At 36.9% G+C, this 6,817-nt stretch overlaps 1 long non-coding RNA gene across 1 annotated transcript in view; it reads left to right on the forward strand.

Moving 5' to 3' along the window:
- The window catches only part of LOC102075607 (uncharacterized), a 38,904-nt gene extending 32,778 nt beyond the window's left edge, over nucleotides 1-6,126 (forward strand). The window contains exon 3 of the long non-coding RNA XR_003220097.1: nucleotides 4,452-6,126. This is a non-coding gene — a long non-coding RNA (uncharacterized LOC102075607). The remainder of the gene's footprint in view (nucleotides 1-4,451) is intronic.
- Nucleotides 6,127-6,817: the final 691 nt, after the last annotated feature.

A 6,817-nucleotide genomic window follows, 5' to 3' on the forward strand; every position in this document is an offset into this window, starting at 1 on the left:
TATTTTGAGGAGAAAAAATGTAAACTGTAAAGAAATGCTTTTGCATCTGAGATATCTTTCATGTTTGAATTGATGCCAGTACATCCAAAGTTACCTGATTAATTACCTGAAAATATCCCACTAAAAGTTCCATCGTCATTATCCGGTCAGCTGCAGGTATTTTAGTGGACTTGGCTTTCAGGCTATCAAAAATCTTTGCACACTTCAATTTTTAGATCTGTTTTGCGTTTGATCAGGTGTTTTTTGATCCTCAGATTAGATCTACTCTACAATTTGTACTACAAACGTTGTGTAGAGTTTTGAAAAGTATAACCACACCTTTGACCTGTGTGTACTTGTTGCTCCTCAGCGCATTGAAAGAACATGTCATATTGTCTCATTGTCTAACACTCTGCTAAACCAGATATGCTCTGGTGCCTAAATTTGGCATCGCCTTATTTAGTGTGAATTTGTTCTAATTCAGATGACACTCTGAAAAAATTCAATACCCAACCCTACCTTCATGATCTTCTTTTCTGTTGTTTTGCACTGTAACATGTAATTTTGCATGTCAGTATGACAATAGATTACCGAACTTATTGTTATAACATGGAATTACAAGTTAAAAACATCTCAAGTATACAAAAGTTAACTTGAAAATTCATGTACAGCCAAAATCAAAAACGTACTCAAAAATGACCAGGATGGCATATCATTTCCATGAGTGTCATCGAGGTACATGATGAACAACTGGTGGTTAAGGGCAAGCTCACATTACGTGGACATTTCGTCATCATCACCACTGGAAGCTGTTTTCAAGGCGAGTAAAACTGGTTAGAACTACAAGGAATAAAGATACAAAAGCTGGAACACGTTTTGAGTTTGCTGAGGTATAAACTGTGGTTTTGTGAGACTCCAAACTTTAGGAGACAAGTTTGTTTCAGCTATGTTAATATTAGCCGACTGTTACATAAGATGATCCTGACACCCTCTTTTATGGTGCACGGACCAAATTAAAAGCAGATTAAGTGTTGTAATAAGCCTGTCTGTTTTCCCACACGTAATCACTTCAGCTGTTATTTACTGTAGCCATCGACGGTGCACTCTACACATGGTCTATTGACTAGCTTTAAATTAGTTTTGATGACCTAGCCAGCATGAGATACACACTGAACTGCCACTAACCAGGTAATGTTAACTAGTTATTTCCCTCATATCCTGTTCACACAAAAAACACACATACACAGTTTCCTTTTGTGTATGTTTGACAAATACATCAGGTAATATGTCATGCATGGTTGCAGGTTATACATGCATCTTCTAAAAAGTAGTATTATATTTCTCTCTGAAATACTTGACAGTTAAGAACAATAGCTTCATTTTTAATGTGTGTTCGAATTCTTGCAGTCAATATGAACAAACTGTGTAAGTTTCCATAATAAAAGAGCTAAAGTGATAGAAGATACTGATTTTGGCATGGTATACTGCAATATCCCCAGAGTTGTTTCACTGATTTGTTGCATAATTTGGCAAACTTCATTCCATGTGCCGCAATAAAAATAACATTGTTTATATTTTCCTTCTTGTTTTTGTTTGTGTGACAAACTTGGTGCTGGATCTTTTGTATTTTTATGTTTTCATAGAAATGAAATGGTAAATTAAGTTTTGTGTATTTATCATATTACTCGATTATTGCTTAGTTCAATTGTTCTGTAGAATAAATGATATGAAGGTTATAGTGTCAAGGCACGTCTTAAGCAGTAGTATAGGGCTATTGATGATCACATGGAGGTGACATAAAATAAATAGATATACTACCAGCAAGTTATTCATCAACAGTAGCAGTCCAGTATGTTTATGTTATCATGGTTATAATAGCATTTATAACTGAAGGTTTTTCATTCAGTTATTTTCCCAGGTCTAGGTGATCACATTTGTTTGTGTTTTTTGAATGAGGAGGACTTGGAAACTTTGAACTGTTCTTGTGGCAATCATTAAACACTAAAAACAGTCACAGACATTACTGAAAAAACTGTCCACTACCCTGCACACACACCAGACTGTCTGCAGCATTCAAATCTAAGGAAAGCTCTCTGTGTCCATTTAAGAGATCACAGTGTCATAGATGAAGAACTGAAATGCCCATGGAGTGACTTTATTGAGCCAGTTGGATTAAATTAGTAAACTGTGTTGTCCATCAAGGTTAATATCTGAGGAATAGGGAAACTGTTACTTGCTGTTCTAATCTGTGCCCTTTTAAATCACACATTTACCCCAGTTTTATGTCACAGAAAAGTTGTTTTCGTCCATATTGTACTTTAAAAGATTTCAAGAAAAAGAAACTGAAGAATTGGTAGAATGTGAAATAGCTGTTCATTTGTAGTGAAAAATTACTGACAGTGATGTTCAATAATTCTGACATAGAGGACCATGCACCATGAAACCAATGACAAAATTCAGGAAAGGCTTGCATCTTTATTTCTTGAATTGATAACCCAGGAAATAATCAGTGATGTTTTTAAAACTGGCTTTTGATTGATGGTCTAAACAGGTATAGAGTATTACTTTCATGATCCTGTGTCTGACTAGTGTTGGACTCCAGTTTATGTTGTAGCTTTTGATAGACATCTTATTTCTGGGATATTACGAGCAGAATACAATAACGTCAGTTTTATTTGAATTCAGAAGCAGGATATTAGACATTTCTGCAGCTTAACAAATTGCTATTTCATCTGGCTTCTTGAGTAGATAAAGCTGAGTATCATCTGCATAGCAATAAAAATGTTTGCTATGCCCTTAAATGATACTGCCGAAGGGAAGCATGTAAATGTAAACAAAATTGGTCCTAGCACAGAACCCTGTGGAACTCCATAATTAACTTTAGTATGTGAAGAAGACTCCCCATTTACATGAACAAATTTTGATCTATTAAATAGATTTGATTCAAATCACTCAGCCCAGTACCTTTAATATCTGCTCTAAACTTTGTAAGAAAGTATTTTGGCCAACAATGTTGCACATTGCACTGAGGTCTAGCAGGACAGCTAGCACAGAGATGAGTCTACTGTGAGGCCATAAGTTGGTAATTTATAAACCTCACTAACACTATTTGAGTACTGTGATGATTTATGAAATTTGAAGGCACTGCGTGGCTTGTTTCTGGTCAGTGATGCTGGCAAGACCTGGCTCATTAAAGTGCTCCATAAAAACCCTCAGAGCTCTGCTGTGGCTTTCCTCCCTGACACATCTTTTTGGATTCTGGTTGTGCTTTGGTTTGGGTTTTTCAACTAAACAACACTGTATGTACCATTTCTTCACCCATACACTGATTTACACCACTGATTGTACAAACTGTGGTTAGATTCTTTCAAGCCTGGTTTGTGACAATCTGTGAAACTGTTAAGAGCATTGGTCTGTTAAGACCATGTGAACTGAACACTGCTGAGATTGCCACCTCTGCTAATTGTTGGTGTTGTGGTGATATTGCACTTGAAAATTATGTAATTCTGTACCCAAAATATATTTTGGAACTCAGAACTGCAGAGCATCTTCTACTTTTACAGAAGAAAGCTTGTGTTACCTTGATGCCAAAATGAGTAAGACAGAAAACCTTTACAGACCAGGCCAGGCCAGAAATTCAAAACTAAACACTACTTCCTGAAACACTAATCTCATTTCATTTCAAAACGCAGAATGCAAGACAATGAAAGGCAACTTGTAAAATAGTAAAGTATTTATTGAATACTAGGTGGGGACTGGTAACTGAGGGACCCAGGAGAGCTGTGAGGGACTATAGGTTTTTTTGCACTTCAGGGGTGGGTGGGGTTCATCCACCGGTTTTCTCCCTGGGGAGGATGAATGACAGTGAGCAGGCAAGCAGGGAAGTGATGTGAATGTTTCAAAGCAGGCTTTCTGAGGAAGCTGACTAGCTCAGTAGACACAGGTTGGTGTGGAATATAAGAAAATCACTTTTTCACCAGCAGGGAGGCACCGAGAACAAGGGAAAAGGACATTAATGCTACAATGAGGTTACAAAAGACCCTGATTACCACACTTAGGAGGCTGAGAATCTGGGAGAGACTGGATGCAGGAGCTGGTCCTCTTATACAGTGGCTGATGGAACAGGTGGCCTGGCTGAAGAATAGGATAGTCGGCACAAATGAGGGCTGGACTGTGACATGTACACTTTGAGAGGCAGACTCGTGGTTTCTGCAAAGGCATTTTTTGTGTATGACAGTATTTTTTGTGATGTATTTAAAGTTTATTTTCCTCTAAAATTAAGATGGAAGTAAAAATAATGTATGGGATGCTTGCAGAGGTTTCAGATTTTCCAACTGTGCCTAAATTTTTCCAGCTTTTTTGGAGCATTGTATAAACTGCATCATGTGGACACACCTCGTCTGTATGCACTCATTTGACTCACCAATTAAGTTACGCAATTGCTTAACTTGTACTTGAATATGTCACGACAGGATTCGTCGGTGTGTTCGGAAACAGGACCCAGAAGCAGACGCTGAGAGAGGAATTGCAGGTTTTCAACAAAAAACAAGTCTTTAATTGTGACTGATTAACAAAATTACAAAACTGGAAAACACTAACTATGAGCTATGAACTGTTAACTGTGAACTATAACTAGGAGAGAACTATGAACGTGAGAAAACTAAGGCGTAGGACAACAGACGACCTGACAATGAACAAAGCAAGACAGAGGACTTAAATACACACAGGAAGTGAGAACACATGGGGAAACAGCTGACTGAAATAAACATAATGACGCCACGGAGGAAGTGAAACTAATGAACAAAGAACACAAGACTCTTTCAAAATAAAACAGGAAACAGGGAGACGTAGACATGACAACACAAGAACTAAATATCACAACCTAGCATGAGAAGCTCACAATATAAACTCAAAAACGCTGGATCAGAAACCCAGCCCCTGACAGAATATCAAGAAACCAGATCTCACCTGGCCCTGTCATCATGGGGCTTCTGTAGACTGGAGAAGAGATTTAAGGGCATTGGCTCGGAGTCAGTGGAAAATTGGATGAAGATCAACGTAGATGTTTTCAATCAGTGCCAGATATGCATCCTGTCTGACCATGTCTATATGCTATTTTTTCATACTATTGTGAATGTGCGGAAAAAACAATGAACTGTTTCCAGTAAGGAAGCACATTCTGATTCTGTCCAAATATGGATCTTTGGAGCTAAGATCCATATTTAAGTATAATGTAACTAGCACTGTTCTAACATTTAGCACATTTAAAAAAATTATTTCCATAACCTTGTAGACGCCTCTATTCTAAAGTAAGGATGTTACATGATATTTTTTCTTTATTTGAATTCTTTTATATTCCAAAGATAATGAAGACATGTTCATCAAGGGGATTAAAGTTGCGTTGGCATTGTGATGTTGAAAGAGATAGAAAACATCATCACTGTGTTGGTAGTCCTTGAGGAGGCTGTAATACTGTCTGATGTCCCAAGTGCTATTGCCGTGATGATGGGTCTTTTTTGCCCATTCCATCTAAAGGAACTTAAGTACACCTTTGAAGTCATTCATAGGGGCTTTATAACCATTGGTGGAAGGCAGGGTTCCTTTCTTGTGCATAGTTTAAGAAACAGACTTTTCAGGTGTGAATCTTAGTCAGTCAGTCAATCAATCACTCAATCAATCAAATAAAACAGATTATTATGGATTTCAAAATTGTATTTGTTTTTTTTAATGTGCATATGTACCTATTTCCAGTGATATTAACTTTAATAGCAGGTAATTAACTAGATATATAATTATTTTCTTTCTTTCTTGTTTGCCATATTTTTCAAGCGACCTGTATTTGGCGACAGTATAAAAGTATAAAACTAATTATTTTGTTTTTGATGTGACACCCCTATATTTTTAGTGGCCCCCATATGGCCAATGTAAATGAAAGATCTAAGAGTAACCTAACCTTTGCTGAAACAGATAGTGGAAAATTCAAAGAAGCTCAAATATGTTATATTTACTTACATTTACTTTACTTCCTATTTTTATGTGTGGTTTCTACATGACCTGTCTGTCTACATGGTGTTCTGCATTAGTCTTAAGAATTTTTGCTAAACCATATCCTGATTCTGTAGAAAATTTCCTTGTCAAGATAAATAGCTTGAGCACACACAATAATTCGTTTGTTCATTTGTTCTTGCTCAAATAAATATCACTTATTTGAGCAAAAAAATAACTTGATCCCACATGCCAAATAACATTACTTTATGGAACTTACTGGGCTTTGTAAAAAATAAAGATATGGGGCTAAAGCAGTACAGTGCCCACCGATCTCTGCATAAAGAAAGTGTGAATATTGCCTGCCAGCTTCTTGCCAGCTACAGATAATGTGCAAGACAGATAGTTGCTGACATCTGAAAGGTGTGGGTGAGACAGGTTTTACAAAGCTGTCTGACATGCCATCCAAACAGATGAGATTTCAGTCAATGTTTTGTTTCTGTTCAAGTATTTAAGAGCTGCAGTCTAAGAGGCTGTAGCATTAAACCAACAGGAAAGTGCAGATCCTTGAATGAATGTTTTTGTCAGTCAGAGCTTTGGTGGGAATCTTGAAATATGGGGACTGTATTCACCTTCATCAAACTGATGCAACTGCCATTAATAGCTGTAGCATTAAGGCTTTTCACTTTAATTTACAAAGACAACTCAAAAACCAAAACCAACTTTATCAAGTTTTGCCTGGCTTTGTTTTTGCTTTTTAGTTAATTTTTAAAGGATTTGTCTGACAAATAATTTGGCTTGTTGAGTGATTAATATCATATCCAAAAACAATTGCTCCAGTCTTTCAGGGTGA

This window comes from Oreochromis niloticus, linkage group LG5 (assembly GCF_001858045.2).
Source record: "Oreochromis niloticus isolate F11D_XX linkage group LG5, O_niloticus_UMD_NMBU, whole genome shotgun sequence".
NCBI lineage: Eukaryota > Metazoa > Chordata > Actinopteri > Cichliformes > Cichlidae > Oreochromis > Oreochromis niloticus.